Here is a 20,999-nt window from a genome sequence, read left to right as displayed (position 1 = left end):
CAGGAAAAATTTCTTGAACAAACATACAAGCAAGCAAACCAACCAAAATGATTGTGTGTTTCTATGTGTTGAGGGGAGATTTACAGAGCTGGGGAGAAATTGGCTAGTATTAAGTAATAAATACATGAAAAACCAACCAAATGGAAAAATAAGATCATTATTGCCAGGGTAAATACTGTACAAAAAAAAAAAATCACTATCTAGAAGCTAGGAAGAGGACTCACACCAAGAACCAAACCTGCTGGCACCTTGATCTTGGACATCTCAGCCTCCAGAACTGTGAGAAATAAATGTTTAAGCCAGCCAGAAGGTGGTATTTTGTTACAGCAGCCTGAGATAACTAAGATATCCAAACCTCTGAAAGAATCACAATAAGACTTTACTTAACTCTAGGTATATCTATTTGAGAATCCATCCTCTATTTCTATTTTCTTAGCTTTAAAGAAAATTTGGGGGGTGCTATGGCAATAGGTGTAGGGACCACTGCAACAGAATTTTGCAGTGCAGGAGAGAGATTGGACTCAACTCCTATTTCTGTTTCTTATGATGTTTTCTTTAGCTACTTGCCTATCCAGCTCACCAGACAGTGTTTCATAGCAAGTACCATGTACCAGCATAGACCAAACAATTCCACAAGAGCAGTAGAATAGCCAGTATTATTAAGTTCCAACAATGAAAACCCGAGAATGCAATCTCTCCTCTTGTTGCCACAATCAAGAAAAAGATCCATTATATAAAGTCTCAATTAGATGAAAATTTAAAATCTCCCCTTTTCAATTTTTATTTGACTAAGGACCAACTCTGTGCCAAATTAAAGGTCCCGCCCTGGAGGGTTAGGTCTGAGTTCTTCTTCAGCCACTGAAGCCTGAGCTCTCTGTCACAGGAACAGTGGGAACACCCATTCTCAGCACTTTAACAGTCAGGTGAATCCAACCTCAAGTCTCTCTTGTGAACCACTTTCCCAGAATTCTCAGGGGTCAGGAGAACAAAGGAGAACAGCGTAGCACCAGCTCCTTACCTGTAAGATTCAGGGCTATGTGTGAGACCTGCAAGCAATAATATTCCCCAAACAAAAGTGAAGAGTTTATGCTGCTATTAAATGTCAGATAGTGTGGCCAAGGAAGGAGCATTCTCTTAGGATGTGGGAATATGACTAGGCCCAACTTCTTTAGAAGTCAACTGAGCATCAGTTAGAAAAACTGGAAAGGCACAAATACTTTGACCAGGGAAGTCTATTTCTAGAAGTCTGTTTTAAGAAATCCTTGCACAGCTCACACCTGTAATCCCAGTCCTTTGGGACGCCAAGGCAGGCGGATCACGAGATCAGGAGATTGAGACCATCCTGGCAAACACAGTGAAACCCGGTCTCTACTAAAAATACAAAAATTAGCCGGGCCTGGTGGCGGGTGCCTGTAGTCCCAGCTACTCCGGAGTCTGAGGCAGGAGAATGGCGTGAACCTGGGAGGTGGAGCTTGCAGTGAGCCGAGATCGTGCTACTGCACTCCAGCCTGGGCGGCAGAGCGAGACTCCGTCTCAAAAAAAAAAAAAAAAAAAATCCTTGCACAAATGATGAAAGATATTTGTATAAGGATGTTCTCTGAATAATTTTTTATAAGAATAAGTATTAGACACAATTTTGTGTCCATTAGCTGAGGGCCATTTAAATATATACTGGTTCATCCATACCATAAAAAGATAAGCTGTTGTTTAAAAGGCTGAGGTAAAATATGAAAGTGGTGATGATGATGCCACTGAAAATAATTATAGCAGCTAACGTTTAATGAACAATTATTAGGTGCTCAAATGCTTTATGTGTATTTCTCATCAAATGTGTAAACCAAAAATAAAATTCTAAGGCCCCCCAACTATCTGAATGGACCCCTGCTCTAGGTCAAGGGCATTCTACAGTTAACCTGAAAAACTAGTTCAGGCCATGATGGGAAGAAGTTGGACACGCCTCATACCCTCCTTCCTTTTGGAACTCAGGAAAATCCAACCAGCATTAACATCAACACAGACCTTAAGTCTGATAAGAAACATTTACAATCTATTTTCTCTGAAGCCTGCTACCTGGAGGCTTCATCTGCATGGTAAAACCTTGGTCTCCACAACCCCCTATCTAACCCAGAAATTCCCTTCAGGAATAATAACTCTTTCAACCAATGGCTAATCAGAAAAATTTTAAATCTATGACCTGGAAGCCCCCCACCCTTTGAGGTGTCCCGCCCTTCCAGATTGAAGCAGTGTAAATCTTACATGTATTGATCGATGTATTCTGTCTCCCTAAAATGAATAAAAGCAAGCTGTACCTGACCACCTTGGGCACGTGTTGCCAGGACCTCCTGAAGCTGTGTCATGGGTGCCACCTTAACCTTGCAAAGTAAAATTTCTAAATTTATTGAGACCTGTCTCACATACTTTTGGATTCACAAATGTTAGATTAATCCATGAGAGAAGCATTGTTTATTTATTTATTATTATTATTATTTTTTGAGATGGAGTCGGCTCTGTTACCACGCTGGAGTGCAGTGGCGCAATCTTGGCTCACTGCAGCCTCTGCCTCCTGGGTTCAAGCTATTCTCCTGCCTCAGCCTCTCAAGTAGCTGGGATTACAGGCACCTGCCACCACGCCCAGCTCATTTTTGTATTTTTACTAGAGATGGGGTTTCACCAAGTTGACCAGGCAGGTCTCAAACTCCTAACCTTAGGTGATCTGCCCGCCTCACCCTCCCAAACTGCTGCAATTACAGGCATGAGCCACCACGCCCAGCCAAGGGAAGCACTTTTTTTTTTTCTGTTTTTTATAGACGAAGAAATAGAGATACAGAAAACTCAGTAACGTTTTAAAAGTCACATCATGAACCAACCAAGATTTCAACCCGGAAATTGAGGCTTCACCACAAGTGAAGACTGGGGTTTTCTTGTTTTCAATTATTGGGAGTTTTGGATTTCCAGGAATGTGCAATTGTAAAAACCCAGCTTCAGGAAGCGATGAAATAGGTGCAGTGGCTATGGCGTAAGCTCTGAAGCCCCAGGCTCAGGCTCTATTGAAAAATTACTTTTGCTGAAATATTCTTGTTTTTAGGAACTTCCATGGAACTTGAGCCTTCGCGCAGCATATTTTGGCATCTGATTTAAAGCTAGTAGGGATCCGGAAGATTCCCAGGATTAAAGTCTTTAAACAGAAAGCGTGAATCTTGCCTAAGTAAAAGATATCATCCCTGCGTGGGCTTGAACCACCAGCCTTTCGGTTCAAACAGCCGAATGCACTAACCGATTGCGCCACACAGACTCTAATGGTTTAGGTTTGCTAATACCAGAAATGGCATTTTAACCTCTGGCCGCAGATACTCTCATATGTTTGTGGCCTGTCCAATCCCGCTCACTCCAGAAACCCAGAACACGGGAGACATTGAAGCCAAGAGTCGAGTCTTTGGGCACGTTTGGACATTCTACCAGGGCAGAGTCAGCTGGGGGACTCCAACGGCCAAACGGCCGCCTGCTCCTCACCGTCTGCTCTTCACTGCTTCCCCCGCCTGCCCTTCACCGTCTCAAAAGTCGCCGGCCTCTCTACAGGCGACAACTGCAGCTTCTCCGGCGGAAGTCACTCGCTTTCCCATTCTTAGCTCCGCTTCACACCTTGCACTCACAGTCATTTCCGCCGGGCCTGGGCCAGCGGACGCGCGCGTGGAAAGGACCAGAACCCGTGGTGTCCTCACCGCGTCGCCCTCGGGCCCTCAGAGGTGGGATCCACCGGACAGGGACCTGGAGTTTGCACAGGCTGCAGCCCTTCGCTCAGAGCCAGCCTAGCACCTAATAGGTGCCCAATAAATGCTCGGTGAAGGAAGGCATTCCACAGCAGGGTTTAAGAGAACCATGAATTCCCGTGTGAACATTAAGAGTTTAGTCCTGCTAGGAAGTCTGGAATATGGAGACCCGAACTGTTTCTCAAAGGCAGCTGTTCTTGTATCCCCAGAGCTGGTTTAGAATTCAGCAAAGGTCCCTGCCCGGTGGATCCCACCTCTGGAGACCCGAGGATGGTGCGGTGGGGGGCACCGCGGGTTCTTGTCCTTCCCACGCTCACGTCCACCGGCCCAGGCCCAAAGAAACTGGCTGTGAGCACAATATGTGAAGATAGTTACAAATACCAGCTAGTGCCAGTGACAGTTGCAGAAATGAGGACTTGTAATAGTTATGAGTATTTCTTCATTATTTTGAGATGAATACATTTGGGTGTATATTAACCAATACTTTTCTTGAGAATTCTCCTCTTCCACCCTAGCTAGCATATTCATTAATAATTAACTTTTAGAAATCTCAATATTTAGGTTACAGGATAGCAAATATGGAATGTGATCTAGCTAAAAAAGGAGTGAGCATCATTCAAAGACAAAGACTTTATCCTGTTGGGGAAAGGGTTGGCATATTTTCACTGAATGAGAAAAAGTATGATTTTCATATTGTCTTTATTTGAACCTTAAGTATGATTTTACAAGGAGGAAAAAGGAGGAGGAAGAAGAGAAAGAAGAGGAAGAGGAGGAAAAGAGAAGGAAGAGGAGGAAGATGTACATTGATGCCACGTTGAGAAGAAGTGGACTGTAGTGGATTTGTAATGTGTCAGTTTTGCTAAGCTGAATGCAGATTTCCCAGATTTGCCATCTTTAGATAGCTCTGGGTTAGCCTGGGCCACAGGAGACACTTGGAAGATAGAATTCAAGTGGCTGTTATACTCTTGTATACTGGGAAGGGCGTTGTTACAGCTCAGGCATGATCTTCAGCTTCCCTGACCCTTGGACTGATGGGTGTTTTGCTTCTTGATCTAACATTAAGGTTAGAAGTTGCAGGATTCCGCTGGGTTTTGCTACATCCAATCTGGTTTAAGTTCTCATATTATTAGGAAAGCTTTAGGGTGCTTAAAACGCTTTTAAAAAAATCAAATTTGGAAAATATCAAATGGAATTATAGGCAATAAGCATAACCCAGTGGAACCATGAATCAAACCCTCTAGAGCAGGGTTGTCTAATTTTTGGCTTCCTTGAGCCACACTGGAAAAAAAAAAGATACTTGTCTTGGGCCAAACATAATATACACTAATCGCAATTGAAGTGTACCTGTAAAGCTTGTAAACAATATGTGTCTGTAAAGTCTGTAAACAGGCCAGGCGCGGTGGCTCAGGCCTATAATCCCAACATTTTGGGAGCTGAGGCAGACGGATAAGTTGAGGTCAGGAGTTCAAGACCAGCCTGGCCAACATGGTGAAACCCTGTCACTCTTTTTTTTTTTTTTTTTTTTTTGAGACGGAGTCTCGCTCTGTCGCCCAGACTGAAGTGCAGTGGCGCGATCTCAGCTCACTGCAACCTCTGCCTTCCAGGTTCAAGCGATTCTCTTGCCTCAGCCTCCTGAGTAGCTGGGACTACAGGCACGTGCCACCACGCCTGGCTAATTTTTTTTTTGTATTTTTATTAGAGATGGGGTTTCACTGTGTTAGCCAGGATGGTCTGGACCTCCTGACCTCATGATCCACCCGCCTCCGCCTCTCAAAATGCTGGGATTACAGGCGCGAGCCAGTGCGCCCGGCCCGGTGAAACCATGTCTCTACGAAAAATTCAAAAAATTAGCCGGCCTAATTTTTTGGTTGCCTGAGCCTGTAACCCCAATTACTCGGGAGGCTGAGTATTCTCTGGTTGAGGCAGGAGAATAGCTTCAACCCAGGAGGCAGAGGTTGCAGTAAGCCGAGATCCCGCCATACACTCCAGCGGACTGACGTACCTCATAGATTGCTGGGATTACGAACGTGAGAACCATTATCTCACAAAATCTTCCGTTTCAGTGAAGTTATAAATGGGAACAAGCACCTGACTCTGCAACAGACAAAACCTACTCTTAAAAAGCACAAGAATCCAGGGGAAAGCGCAAATGCAGTCCTCCACTACCACAAATTATGCAGTCGAGTTTCCCACATTTGAGGAAATCGCAGGAGTCAGTACATCCGGAGTGCAATGGATAAGCCTCGCCCTGGGAAAAAAACCACCTTCGTGATCATGGTATCTCTCCTGCCAGGTAAGTATGAATTCTTATGCCTCCGCCCCACCACAGCCTCACACGCCTCCCCCTTTACACGTACGGTAACTTGCCCCGCGCACCCCCGAGCCCTCTTAGCCCTGACACACAGCTGGGACTCTCAGGTCCCACCAGCGGTCCTGAACCCGCCCCCATGGCACGGGAACTCCTTCGTGGCGAAGCAGCATGTGGCGAAGGGGCAGCCTCTGCACTGCCTCATCTACATAGAAGTCGCCCTATCCGTGATGTCACCGACAGTGCCTTTCCCAGTCCCCGTCTGCTCTTCCGTCCCACCCTCCGCCAACTCAGTCGCCCAACCCGCTGCCGAGCCAGCCAGGGGAAGTGACGTCTGCCTCTCCCTTTTTTTCCCTCCCGCTTTCTCATCTGTTCTCTCCTAAAGAAGCTGGTCCTTAGCCTCTACTGCGGAGCAAACTTTCGGCGCCCAGCTGGAGCCTGGGCACCCTTCTTCAAATAATGGCTTTTAATTCGCAGACTAGAACGTTTAGGATTTCAACAAAAGAAACTGGTTCTTTTCACATCCTTATCCTTGTGATGTAGCATTCCGCTTACATATATATATGTATACATATATATGCATCCAACTATCCTAAAAGACACTGCCCTTCATCATTCCATGCCGTTAGACGTTTATAGGACCATGCATGGGGATCTCCTCCAGACAAAAGTAAATGCTGGTGCAGAACAGGTAAGTGAACTATAATTTGAGTACATCAGCTTTTGGGCATTTTAAACCATGGCTCAGACAAGTTAGAGCAACAGGGCAGGTTGATAGCAAGAGGGAGTGTTTTTCTTTTAATTTTCTTTTCTTTCTTTTTTTTTTTTTTTGAGACGGAGTCTCGCACTCTCGCCCAGGCTAGAGTGCAGTGGGGCGATCTTGGCTCACTGCAAGCTCCGCCTCCCAGGTTCACGCCATTCTCCTGCCTCAGCCTCCCCAGCAGCTGGGATTAACAGGCACCCGCCACCACGTCCGGCTAAGTTTTTGTATTTTTGATAGAGATGGGGTTTCACTGTGTTAGCCAGGATGGTCTCGATCTCCTGACTTTGTGATCCGCCCGCCTCGGCCTCCCAAAGTGCTGGGAGCCACCACGTGAGCCACCACGCTCGGCTTCTTTTAATTTTCAAAGAGCAAAGTGATGTTTGCCACTGTCATTTCAGAATGAGGTGACTATTTGTTCTTGTTTGGTTTTGTGGGGTTTTTTGTTTGTTTGTTTTTGAGACAAGGTCTGTCGCCCAGGTTGGAGTACAGTTGCATGATCAGGGTTTACTTCTGCCTTGACCTCACGAATTCAAGCAAACCTCCTTACTAATCCTCCCAAGTAGCTGGGACTACAGGCACGTGACACCACACCCTGGGGTGTGAACTGGGATTTGATGTTTTCAGTTGGCTCCCTAATGGAATAGGTTCCCTTACTATTCTGGAATACAGATTGTCTTCATGGTTACCATTCTCGTGTGCATTATATTTCTACTACCCTGCTAAATTTTTTCTTTTTTTTTTCTTTTTTTTGTCTTTTTGAGACGGAGTCTCGCTCTGTCGCCCAGGCTGTATTGCAGTGGCAAGATCTCAGCTCTCTGCAGCCTCCACCTCCCGTGTTCAAACGATACTTTTGCTTCAGCCTCCTGAGTAGCCACCTGGCAAATTTTTATATTTTTAGTAGAGACAGAGTTTCACCATGTTGGCAGGCCGGTTTTGAACTCCTGACCTCAAGGGATCCATCCGCTTCAGCCTTCCAAAGTGCTGGGATTACAGGCGTGAGCTACCACGCCTGGCTCTCAAACCACTTTAAGTAAGCAAAGACAGATTTGTCTGGCTTTTTAGTACATTGCTGAATTATCCTTCAATCTATATTTTTAGGAAGGACCTGGGGAATGGCAACATGCACATATTTGGCTAAAATGTGAACCTTTCATGTTCTGCTTCAGTCTCCTTTAGAAAATCCTTCCAATTTGCCTTTTGCAACCAGTTAGTGGCCTTGCCTTCTTCACCAGAATGTGAATTGATAAAGGTCAGAATATTTGGGCTCAAAGGTTTCGACAGTTAAATAGAATTTTCTGCCAAAGTCTATAGGATCTTGGAGCCTGCTTTAGAAACAGAAGAGTAAAATGTATTTAAATTTAGATCAGGGAAGTCCTTTATAATATTCTTTTTTGTTTTTTGAGACGGAGTCTTGCTCTGTCGCCCAGGCTGGAGTGCGGTGGGGCAATCTCGGCTCTCTGCAAGCTCTGCCTCCCGGGTTAACGCCATTCTCCTGCCTCAGCCTCCTGAGTAGCTGGGACTACAGGCGCCCGCCACCACGCCCGGCTAATTTTTTGTATTTTTAGTAGAGATGGGGTTTCACTGTGTTAGCCAGGATGGTCTCAATCTCCTGACCTTGTGATCCGCCCGCCTCCGCCTCCTAAAGTGCTAGGATTACAGGCGCGAGCTACCGCGCCCGGCTATAATATTCTTAATTCACATTTTGGTGAATAGGTGTACACGATGGTAGGCTCCCTTCTTCCTGTGGGTTTGGGTTTTACCTTGAAAGGGGCTGTCAGAACAGAAGTTTCAGGGAAGGGGCCAGAGCCCTGGGGACTTTCCTCAGGTGATGCTGATAGAAGAAGAGGCAAGGCAGGACAGGAAGGCTCAGATAAGAAAGACTATGCAGGTGCAGGGGCAGGAGGAGAAGGAGCAATTGCAGGCGAAAGAGACAAAGCCTCCTCAATACTTCAATATTTCTCAATTCAGTTCAGAAAACGTGTCAGTTTACCTCCTTAAGCTTACTTCCTCAATGGAGGCAATATTCCCAGTTCTTTTTTTCTTTTTTCTTTTTTTTTTAGATGGAGTCTCTCTCTATTGGCAGGCGGGAGTGTAGTGGAGCGATCTCGGCTCACAGCAACCTCCGCCTCCCGGATTGAAGCAATTCTCCTGCCTCAGCCTTCTAAGAGTAGCTGGGATTACAGGAGCCCGCCATCACGCCCGGCTAATTTTTTTATTTTTAGTAGAGACAGGGTTTCACCATGTTGGCCAGGATGGTCTCGATCTCTTGAGCTCGTGATCCGCCCACCTCGGCCTCCCAAAGTGCTGGGATTACAGGCGTGAGCCACCGCGCCCAGCATAACCAAGATTATTAAACCATTCTAATTTGTCAGAAGAGTCACACAGATTTTTAAAAAAATAATGTGATGGGCCAGGTGCGGTGGCTCATGCCTGTAATCCCAGCTCTTTGGGAAGCTGTAGCGGGCAGATCACGAGGTCAGGAGTTCGACACCAGCCTGACCAACATGGTGAAACCCCCTGTCTACTAAAAATACAAAAATTAGCAGGGCGTGGTGGTGTGTGCCTGTAATCCCAGCTACTGAGGAGGCTGAGGCTGGAGAATTGCTTGAACCCGGGAGGCAGAGGTTTCAGTGAGCCAAGATTGCACCACTGTGCTCCAGACTAGGTGACAGAATGAGACTCTGTCTCAAAATAACTAACTAAATAAATAGATAAATAAATAAATAAATAAAATAATAATAATGTAATGAACGTTTTCATCATTTATATATTAAATACTTACATTATTTAAATTGTTCAAAAGCATCAAAGATTCCTCTCTGCTATCAACTTCATTTCATTTATTTTATTGTACCAAACTGTCAAGACCATTCATTTGATCTACAGCTGAATCTATTATTTTTTCATGTTAGAAATTCAACAAGAAAATTTTTCCCTAATGAAACCTCACATTTCAAGCATAAGTAGGCTGGGTGAGGTGGCTCACACCTATAATCCCAGCACTTTGGGAGGCCAAGACAGGTACATCACTTGAGGTCAGGAGTTTGAGACCAGCCTGGCAAACATGGTGAAACCCTGTCTCTACTAAAAATATAAAAATTAGCTGAGTGTGATGGCGTGTGTCTCTAATCCCAGCTACTCTGGAGGCTGAGGCAGGGAAATAGCTTAAATCTGGTAGGCGGAGCTTGCAGTGAGCTGAGATCGCACCACTTCACTCTAGCCTTGGCTACAGAGCAAGACTCTGTCTCAAAAATAAATAAATAAATAAGCATAAGTAGTAAAAAAATGAAATAAAAAATAAGGCACAGGGTCTTGCTCTGTTATCCAGACTAGAGTGGCTTCAATCCTTCTTCTCTCCTCAGCTGCCCAAAATGCTAAGATTACAGGTGTGAGCCACCACACCCTGCTTAATTTTCATATTTTAATTTTATATACATAATTATTACTGTCCTTAAGATAATTGGGGCAGTAATCTCTTTAAAGTTTTAGAGACTTAATTTATCTATTCACTCTACTGGAAGAGTGTGCCAACTGGTTTCATAAGAAAATATATATATAAATCAGAAAATTTCTTTCCACCATTCCAGGCGGCATTCGAAAGCAAATAATTGTGTTATCTACAATCGTTTAAGGTGAAAACAGATGCAATGGTATTTATTAACAAGGCTTATCAGTGAGCAAAACAAACTGAAAAAAGGAACACCATTAGATCCTTGGTAAACCCTCACTGCTGAAAATCTGAGTGATTCTGTGATACCCTTTTGAGTCTGGCAGGGCATTCTCTTTCCAGAGCGTATAAAAGTGAGTAAATCATTTATTTTCATCCATTTTCATTAAGAGCTGAACTTCCTTGATGTTCCGGAGATTATTAAATTTGATTTGTGGCCAGGCGCAGTGGCTTACGCCTGTAATCCTAGCACTTTGGGAGGCCAAGGTGGGCAGATCACTTGAGTTCAGGAGTTCGAGGCCAGCCTGGCCAACATGGCAAAACCCCATCTCTACTAAAAATACAAAAATTAGCCAGGCATGGTGTTGCATCCCTGTAATCCCAGGTACTCAGGAGTCTGACGCACAAGAATGGCTTGAACCCAGGAGGCCAAGGCTGCAGTGAGCCAAGATCGTGCCACTGCACTCCAGCCTTGGTGACACAGCGCGACCCTGTCTTAAGCAAAAAAAATTTTTGATTTGTATAGTTGTGAGAAGTGCTTATGTTGCTGACTCCATTGCTTATTTGTGATCATATAAATCTCTTTTCTCCTTTCTGTAGTGTGATTTAAACTTAATCCTTAAAGGACATATATTTCAGCTGGTTAGAGTTTTTTAGCCAGTAGAAACCTGAGTATATGAATCAAAGAAAACTGCTCATTACCTGCCACAGACTTAGTTTTCTTTCTGTACTAAGATTCTTTTAGGTATAGTAATTTGTTAAAGCCAAGAGCTCCTATGGAATGAAGTTAGGTGGTGGGAGTGGGTGGGGCATTGAGTAGTAAGATCTTCCTTATAATAGAGATGCCACTCCTGCAGATATTGAGAGCTATCGGGCCCAAAAAATTGTTACCAAACATTGGAAAGACAAGATATGAGCAACTTCTGATTGCTGCAGTCTCAAATATCAGGAAATACCATTATCCTCAGGACAATGAATAGACAATCAAAAAAGACTCACAGACTAGATTAGCTGTCATGTATCACCAAACAGGGACTGGATCCTTGTCAAACACCACCCAACAGAGACTGTCCCCAGAAATTCACTTCATAACATCAAAACCAGAAAACCACACTCATGCCACTGATGGCAGAAAACAATGATGCAAGAAAGAGAGAGAGGGAGACAGAGAAAGGAAGGACTTGCCCAATGACCATACTTAGTATATAAAAGCAAAACAGCTCAATTTCTGCTCATGAAAACAAGAACCGAGGGAACAAGAACCAATGGCTCTAAGGATCCAGGTCTGCACCAGCGGCCTGTTAGGTGCAGGATTCTGTTGGCTCCAATGATGGGTGTCAGATGGATTAATTTTCGTGGACATAGCCTCCGAAAGAAATCAGTCGAGGAATAATACAGAGACACTTGTCTGCATGCTCATTCTCCATTAATATAGAAGGGAAACTGGCATTAGATTGTGTTCATCAAATAAAAGTAAAATCAACATTTATAAAGAAAAGAGGAAAGGGGAGGAGAAAAAAATGACTGGGACCATTGTGATTTTGCTCTCTTTGGATAAGCAACTTGGCAGAAAGCTATCAAAGAGGTCACTATGACCTGTCTTCACCGGACCAATGTGACTTGGTCACTACAGGAAACAATTACAGGCTGGGCACAGTGGCTGATGCCTGTAATATCAACATTTTGGGAGGCTGAGGTGGGCAGGTCACTTGAGCTCACAAGTTGGAGAGTAGCCTGGGCAACATGATGAAACTTTGTCTGTACAAAAAATACAAAATTTAGCCAGGCATGGTGGTGTATGCTAGTAGTCCCAGCTACTCAGGAGGCTGAGGTGGAAGGATCAGCTGAGCCCGGGGAGGTTCAGCTGCAGTGAACCATGATTACACCACTGCACTCCAGCCTGGATGACAGAGTAAGACAATGTCTCTAAATAAATAAATTAAGTTTGAAAAAGAAACAGGGCCAGGCACGGTGGCTCACACATATAATCCCAGCACTCTGGGAGGCCAAGATGAGAGTAGCACTTGAGCTCAGGAGTTCAAGACCAGCCTGGGCAACATAGTGAGACCTCGTCTCTAAAAAATACATATTTCTTAATAAATATATGTAATAAAATATATACTATATTTTATTATACATAATATATAATTGTATGTATTTATTATCTTAATAATATGTATATATTTATTATATATATAAAATAAAATAAAAAAGAAACAATTACAGATGTTGGAGGACTTTAAAATATCTCAGCCAGGTGCAGTGGTTCAGGCTGGTAATCCCAGCACTTTGGGAGACTGAGCCAGGAGGATCACTTGAGCCCAGGAGGCTGAGGCTACAGTGAACTATGATCGTGCCATTGCACTGCAACCTGGGCAACAGAACAAGACCCTGTCTCAAAAAACAAAATAAAATGTCGTAGAAGTTTAGCTGTCCATCCTATGCAACTGAATATCTGTGTGTAATGTCCACCATGTCCTTCTGTTTTACCTCCTCCTTACTTAAGCCAGAAAGGCATTTGTCCCCTTATTAGAATATCATTGGCACATGGCCTGGGGTGGTGGCTCATGACTGTAATACCAGCATGTTGGGAGGCTGGTCAGGAGTTTGAGACCAGCCTGGCCAACATGATGAAACCTTGTCTGTACTAAAAATACAAAAATTAACCGGGCGTGGTGGTGCAGGCTTGTAAGCTGAGATCACTCCACTGCACTCCAGCCTGGGCGACAGAGCAAGATTGTGTCTCAAAAAAAAAAAAAGGAAAGAAAAGAATATCATGGGCACATGTATAGAAAGTTTGTTAGGCCAGGTGCAGTGGTTCACACCTGAAATCCCAGCACTTTGGGAGGGCAAGACAGGCAAATCTCTTGAGCCCAGAAGTTGGAGCTCCTGGGGGTAACCTGAGCAACATAGTAAGACCCTATCTCTAAAAAAAAAAAAAAAAAAAAAAAAAAGTTGGATTTGATGGTGCACACCTGTAGTTCCAGCTATTCTGGAGGATCACTAGTGCCGGGGTGGCAGGGGCGGTGAGTTTGCAGTGAGCTGAGATCATGCCACTGCACTCCATCTTGGGTGACAGAGTGACACCTAGTCTCAAAACAAAAAGTAGGGGAGGGGAGAAAATTTGTTGTGTCAGCAAGTAAATGAAGAAAGGGACGTTATTAGAGTTGAGAAATAAATTGGAATGTGATTTGGTACCTTTCCCACAGAAGGTAAGTTTGCTAAATGTGCTGAAATTAGAAGCACTATATAAGGCCCTGTGCAGTGGTTCATGCCTGTAATCCTAGCACTCTGGGAGACCTCGGAGGTGCCTGAGCCCAGGAGTTTGGGGACCAGCATGGGCAACATAATGAAACCCTTCCTCTACAAAAAATACAAAAGTTAGCTAGGCCTTTTGGATGCGACAACTGATTGTGCCACAGAGACACAACCCTAGTGGCTTAGGACTCTGGGAAGATATAATCTCCCCCGTTTATCTAGTGATTGATCATGCATGAACGCTTTAAAAGCTGGAGCAGGCGGCCGGGCCGGGCGCAGTGGCTCACACCTGTAATCCCAGCACTTTGGGAGGCCAAGGCGGGCGGATCACGAGACCATCCTGGCCAATAAGGTGAAGCCTCCGTCTCTACTAAAATACAAAACATTAGCCGGGCGGGGTGTCACGCGCCTGTATTCTCAGCTACTCCGGAGGCTGAGGCAGGGGAATCGCTTGAACCCGGGAGGCGGAGGTTGCAGTGAGCCGAGATCGCGCCACTGCACTCGAGCCTGGCGACAGAGCAAGACTCTGTCTCAGAAGAAAAAAAAAAAAAAAAAATCTGGAGCAGGCGTCCCTCAGTGGGCTCTAACCACCAACCTTTAGATTAACAGCCGAACGCGCTAACCGATTGTGCCACAGAGACACGTAGTGTACCTTCTTCTGGGCGCTATAGGAAGGGTGCACTGACCAAACACTCCCCAGTCCTCCCATCCTCAGAGCCCACCAGGCAGTACAACTGTGAAAGGCCTTGGAAAACTGGAGCGATGAGAGCGGTGAATCGTGTTGGTCTCATTGGAGACGCGCAGGTTGGGAGATTCTGGAACCAGGACGACCTTGCCCCTCACCTGCATCAGAATCCCCCGGAAACGCCCGGCCCAGACCCGGACCTGAGCCTCCTGGGGGCCCAAGGGAAGCTGAACGCCCGGTGGGCTCCCGGGATGGTTCTTTGTGCCGCCTTGACCCAGTGAGGCAGCCTGTGCCCACCCTGCCCAGTCACTTTTGAGGCCGCTGCGCAACTTCCGCTGCCATCTTCGGATCCTGTGTCCCGCACGGGGGCTCCACCAGGGCAGGGATGGTAGTGAGGGTGGCTCATGGGTCCCCTCGCGGGGAGCAGGGTCTGGCACTCACCAGCGCGCACGACTAGGACTTGTTGAATTAATCCATCGTCACTTTCAGCTTTCAGTCCTTTGAAGAGCCCCGAAAATGGAAATCATGAAGTATTTTACCATGGGGAAGTTTTTATTTGTTTTTTGTTTTTGTTTGTTTGTTTTTGAGACAGGGTCTCGCTAGGTCGCCCAGGCTGGAGTGCAGTGGTGCAAACACGGTTCACTGCAGCCTCGACCTCCCGGAGCCATCGTCGCCTTTAGCTTTTAGTCCCTTGAAGAATCCCAAGAATAGAAATCATGAGATTTTTCCATGGGGAAGGTCTTTTTTCAAAGCGTTTATTCACGTTGATTTCTAGGCATCCCCCGGGGAGGGCAACGGGCAGGGCCTCCAGTGCACCTTCTGCGCGGTGGAGCCGCGGGGGCTCAGCTGGGCAGTGGTAGGGTCGTGGGGCGGGAGGACGGGAGGGCAGGAGGGCAGGAGGGAAGGGAAAAGCAAAAGCAGGGAAAGAAGCCGGGGAGCGGTGGAACAGACATCCAGACCTCCTGAAAGGCTGGTGCAGAGGCACAGGCTAGATCTTCTGGAGGTGAGAATTGTTTGTTGTTGTTGTTGTTGTTGTTGAAGCAGAATGTGGAGGAACTGAGGGGAAAATTCAGAGAGAACATGAAAGAGCTCCAAACGCGAGGACCTATAACTCCCCAAGAATAACATCTTCCAGAAGAACTAGACAGAAAACTGGGCATCTGGGAACCCTGAAATCCCTGGAGAAGTAGCATCATCATGACCCTCTGTGTTCCTTTTGGCCAAAGGACTTGCTTCCCTTGTTTGTACAATTGTTAGTGTTTGTTAAATAAATAAAACCCTTTTCATATATCTTTGAAAGTACATTGGCTCTATTATTTTATGATTACAAACAATGCTGCAGTCATAATTCTGGTACACTTCTCATTGGCCACTAGTGTATTTCTATAGGGTAGAGGCCTGGAGAGCAGTTGCTCCAGCATAGTGATTACATGGTTTTTATATCATTCCATTTTCTTTCCTTTTTTGGCTTATTAGCTGTAACTCTTTCTTTCTTCTTGTCTGCCGCTCCCCGACTTCTTTCCCTGCTTTTGCTTTTTCAGTGATGGCTTTAGGGTCGCCAGAATACATCTTTATCAGTGCCATCTAGTGACATTCCACCTCCCCTTCTGGCCATTATGCTAGTGTTGTCATGTAATTTGGTTTTAGACATGTTATAAACCCCACAATCCATTATTATTGCTTTTGTTTAATTGGTCAAATTATTTTAAAAGATTCAAATAAGAAGAACATGTATATTTAACTATGTATATACCGATTTCCAGCAGTCTTCATTTCTTTGTGTAGATCCAGTTTTCTGTCTGGTATCCTTATCCTTAGTTCTGGAGGACTCCTTTTGCAGTTCTTGTAGTGTGGGTTGCTGAATTCTTTCATTTTTTTTGTATGTCTTTAAATGTCCTTATTTCAGTCATATTCTTGAAAGATTTTTCATTTTGGCATAGAATTCTAGGAAAACTTTATTTCTTTCAGTACTTTAGGATGTTGCCACTTTGTTTTTCTAAAACTGGCATAAAGCGGGCTTCTTGTACTTGTCATATAATATTTGGAATGCATATTTAAATTAAAAACATTAAAATGGGCTGGACAAGGTGGTGCACACCTGTAGTCCCAGCACTTTGGGAAGGGGAGACAGGAGGATCGCTTGAGGCCCAGAGCTGGAGACCAGCGTGGCCAAGACAGCAAGACCCAGTCTCTCTGTCTCTCGTATATATATATATATATATATATATATATATATATATACACACATATATATATATACACACACACATATATATGTATATATATGTGTGTATATATGTATATATGTGTATATGTGTGTATATATGTATATATGTGTATATATGTATATATATACACACACATATATATGCTCATATGTGTATATATACACACATATCATATATACACATATGTGTATACGTGTATATATACACACATACACATATGTGTATATATGTGTTAACACACACATATACACACATGTGTATGTGTGTTATGTGTATGTGTGTTAATATACACACATATACACGTGTATGTGTGTATATGTGTGTATATAGACACATATACACATATATACACATATGTGTATGTGTGTATATGTGTGTATATATGTGTGTATATATATATATACACATATATACACACATACATATATACATCGTGACTGTCCTAGATTCATCCTAAGTTCCACCAACAGTGCATTTAAAGTAAAATGTGCCGAACCTGAGGGTCAAACCTACCTGCTGATGTGTAATTTGTGTTTGTGAGATATTCTCAACAGCATTTGCTTTCCCTAGCATAGTGGTTTTCATGTTTTCCTCACATCTGAATGTCTTAAGTGCAAAACCTGTCAGAATTCATTTCCTTTGCCAAAAGATTCTAAAATACTTTTTTTTTTTTTTTTGAGATCAGCGCACTGCAACTTCCACTTCCCAAGTTCACAGGATTCTCCTGCCTCAGTCTCGCGAGTAGCTGGGACTACAGGCCTGCGCCAACACAGCCGGCTAATTTTTGTATTTTTAGTAGAGACGGAGTTTCACCGTGTTGGCCAGGCTGGTCTCAAACTCCTGACCTCAAGTAATCTGCCCACCTCGGCCTCCCAAAGCGTTGGGATTACAGGCGTGAGCCACCTTGCCCGGCCTAAAATACTCTTACTTCAAGTAAAACTGCATTAAAAACAAAGTTCTCAGTTGCATCCCTGGAATTCATAGAAAGCCCGGGAGAGACAATCAAGTGCTACAGGATCAAGCGCTAAACAGGGGAGGACAAAGCATGGCTTCCTAACTAGGAGTCAGGGCAAAGTTATCTGCTTTGGTCTCCAATGGAGACCGGAACTTGGTTCACCTGCGACGGGAGGACCCGGCCCAGAGGAGGCGGACTTTCTCTTCATGGTGCCTTCAGATAGGAAATCTCCTAGGATTTCTTTCTTTCCCTTTGATCTACTCCCAACGCTCCCTTTCTGTTTCTTCAAGACCTTTTTTCGATCCCCACTGCGCAGGACCTAAGAGGCTGGTGCCCTTCCCTACCCCCCCTGCCTGAGTGTCTTCAGCACCCATGCTCACCCAGAACGTTACTGCCTGCCAGAGAGAGCGAGAGCACCAAGGAGGGCGGTGGGTGCAGTGGAAACCAGAGTCACCGTGTGCCTGTGCCTCGTGGGCTCCTAGCAAATTGAATAAACGCCCCCTGAAGCTTCTCTGCAGGTCACAGGGAAGGGGAGGGCGGCTGCCGACCCGGCGGGAGAAGCGTCAAGAAGAGTCGGGAGGACCTGACCCTACCCTAGGACCTTGAAGACAGGCTCGGCCGGCTGATTTTAATGGATAGGCCCAAGGAAAAGGCTCAAGGGCGGCCCAAACCCCGACGCTGAGATTAAGGCTTTCAAATGTCTGAACGTTTTGATGTTGGTCAGTAGAATCCATCCCGCCTTTATCAGGAGACTCCTTTGCCAAAATTCAGAGATCTGGGATTCCTGCTGGTTGCCGCACAGAAAGCCAATCACCGAGACGAGTATCGCCAAGGAAGGCACTTTAATAGGGTGCTGCAGTGGGGGAGATGAGAACTCAGTCTCAAATCCATCTCCCTGACCAACCAAAACCAGAGGTTTAGATGGCAGGGAAGAAATGTAACAATGAGTAAGAAAACAGGAGCTAGGGAGGAGCAAGGAAGCAATCATGATGAATGGGGGGTCCCAGCATCTCATTTTCTGGATGAATTTCTGTTCTTGGATAGCTTTTTTGACAGGCCTGAAGATCATTTCCTCAGGAAGGAACTCAGATAAAACAAATATTAAGTTTCTTTTTTTTTTTTTTTTTTGAGACAGAGTCTTGCTCTGTCACCTAGGCTGGAGTGCACTGGGCACTGGTGCAATCTCGGCTCACTGCAACCTCCGCCTCCCAGGTTCATGCCATTCTTCTGCCTCAGCCTCCCGAGCAGCTGGGACTACAGGTGCCCACCACCATGCCCAGCTACTTTTTTGTATTTTTAGTAGAGATGGGGTTTCACCGTGTTAGCCAGGATGGTCTTGATCTCCTGCCCTCGTGATCCACCCGCCTCGGCCTCCCAAAGTGCTGGGATTACAGGCGTGAGCCACCGCACCCGGCCAACAAATATTAAGTTTCAAGCTGTAAGACCAGAAGGGTCCATTTCTAGGTTTATCCAAAAAAGCTACATATGGGACTGTGGGGTGGTTTTCAGACCAAGAAAGAAAAAGATTGTGCAGACCAAAGTCTGCAGTTAACCAAAGAAAAAACATAGCTCTCCCTCTGCCTCTCCCTCTCCCTCTCCCTCTCCCTCTCCCTCTCCCTCTCCCTCTCCCCTCTTTTTTCAGTCTCCCTCTCCTTCTTTTTTCGGTCTCCCTCTGTTGCCGAAGCTGGACTGTACTGCCGGGATCTCGGCTTGCTGCAACCTCCCTGCCTCGGGCTCCTGTGACTCTCCTGCCTTGGCCTGCCGAGTGCCTGGGATTGCAGGCGCGCGCTGCCACGCCTGAATGGTTTTTGTATTTTTGGTGGAGACGGGGTTTCGCCGTGTTGACCGGGCTGGTCTCCAGCTCCTGGCCTCGAGTGATCTGCCTGCCTCGGCCTCCCGAGGTGCTGGGATTGCAGACGGAGTCTCGCTAACTCAATGCTCAATGGTGCTCAGGCTGGAGTGCAGTGGTGTGATCTCGGCTCTCTGCAACCTCCACCTACCAGCCTCCTGCCTTGGCCTCTTAAAGTGCTAAGATTACAGCCTCTGCCCCACCGCCACCCCGTCTAGGAAGGGAGGAGCGTCTCTGCCTGGCCGCCCATCGTCTGGGATGTGAGGAGCCCCTCTGCCCGGCCGCCCTATCTGGGAAGTGAGGAGCGCCTCTGCCCGGCCGCCCATCATCTGGGATGTGAGGAGCGCCTCTGCCCGGCTGCCACCCCGTCTGGGAGGAAGTGAGGAGCGCCTCTGCCCGGCTGCCCCGTCTGGGAGATGAGGAGCACCTCTGCCCGGCCGCCCCGTCTGGGAGGAAGTGAGGAGCGCCTCTGCCCTGTTGCCCTATCTGGGAAGTGAGGAGCGCCTTGGCCTGGCCGCCACCCCGTCTGGGAGGTGAGGAGCGCCTCTGCCCGGCTGCCACCCCATATGGGAAGTGAGGAGCGCCTCTGCCCAGCCGCCCCTTCTGGGAGGTGAGGAGCGCCTCTGCCCAGCCGCCCCGTCTGGGAGGTGAGGAGTGCCTCTGCCCGGCCGCCCCGTCTGGGAGGTGAGGAGCGCCTCTGCCTGGCCGCCACCCCGTCTGGGAGGAAGTGAGGAGCACCTCTGCCCAGCTGCCCCATCTGGGAAGTGAGGAGCGCCTCTGCCCGGCTGCCACCCCCTATGGGAAGTGAGGAGCGCCTCTGCCCGGCCGCCCACTCTGGGAAGTGAGGAGCGCCTCTGCCCGGCCGCCCACTCTGGGAAGTGAGGAGCGCCTCTGCCCGGCCGCCCACTCTGGGAGGTGAGGAGTGCCTCTGCCCGGCCGCCCCATCTGGGAGGTGAGGAGCGCCTCTGCCTGGCCGCCACCCCGTCTGGGAGGAAGTGAGGAGCGCCTCTGCCTGGCCGCCACCCCGTCTGGGAGGAAGTGAGGAGCACCTCTGCCCAGCTGCCCCATCTGGGAAGTGAGGAGCGCCTCTGCCCGGCTGCCACCCCCTATGGGAAGTGAGGAGCGCCTCTGCCCGGCCGCCCACTCTGGGAAGTGAGGAGCGCCTCTGCCCGGCCGCCCACTCTGGGAAGTGAGGAGCGCCTCTGCCCGGCCGCCCACTCTGGGAGGTGAGGAGCGCCTCTGCCCGGCCGCCCCGTCTGGGAGGTGAGGAGCGCCTCTGCCTGGCCGCCACCCCGTCTGGGAGGAAGTGAGGAGCGCCTCTGCCTGGCCGCCACCCCGTCTGGGAGGAAGTGAGGAGCACCTCTGCCCAGCTGCCCCATCTGGGAAGTGAGGAGCGCCTCTGCCCGGCTGCCACCCCCTATGGGAAGTGAGGAGCGCCTCTGCCCGGCCGCCCACTCTGGGAAGTGAGGAGCGCCTCTGCCCGGCCGCCCACTCTGGGAAGTGAGGAGCGCCTCTGCCC

The 20,999-nt window shown here is 47.0% G+C and overlaps 1 protein-coding gene, 1 long non-coding RNA gene and 1 other non-coding gene across 3 annotated transcripts in view; 1 reads left to right on the top strand and 2 right to left on the bottom strand.

The window, feature by feature from the left end:
• LOC100447686 (neuroblastoma breakpoint family member 12) overlaps positions 1-20,999 on the bottom strand; it is a 2,265,351-nt gene that overhangs the window by 569,385 nt on the left and 1,674,967 nt on the right.
• Positions 5,902-6,068, bottom strand: LOC112130793 (U1 spliceosomal RNA). The gene has a single exon (XR_002913000.2). It is a non-coding gene; the product is annotated as a U1 spliceosomal RNA (small nuclear RNA).
• LOC134760453 (uncharacterized) lies at positions 6,227-15,750 on the top strand. Its single transcript, XR_010137900.1, has 2 exons — positions 6,227-6,766; positions 15,493-15,750. It is a non-coding gene; the product is annotated as an uncharacterized LOC134760453 (long non-coding RNA).

The sequence above is a fragment of the Pongo abelii genome, chromosome 1 (assembly GCF_028885655.2).
Source record: "Pongo abelii isolate AG06213 chromosome 1, NHGRI_mPonAbe1-v2.0_pri, whole genome shotgun sequence".
Lineage (NCBI taxonomy): Eukaryota > Metazoa > Chordata > Mammalia > Primates > Hominidae > Pongo > Pongo abelii.
This window is presented reverse-complemented; position numbering and strand designations above follow the sequence as displayed.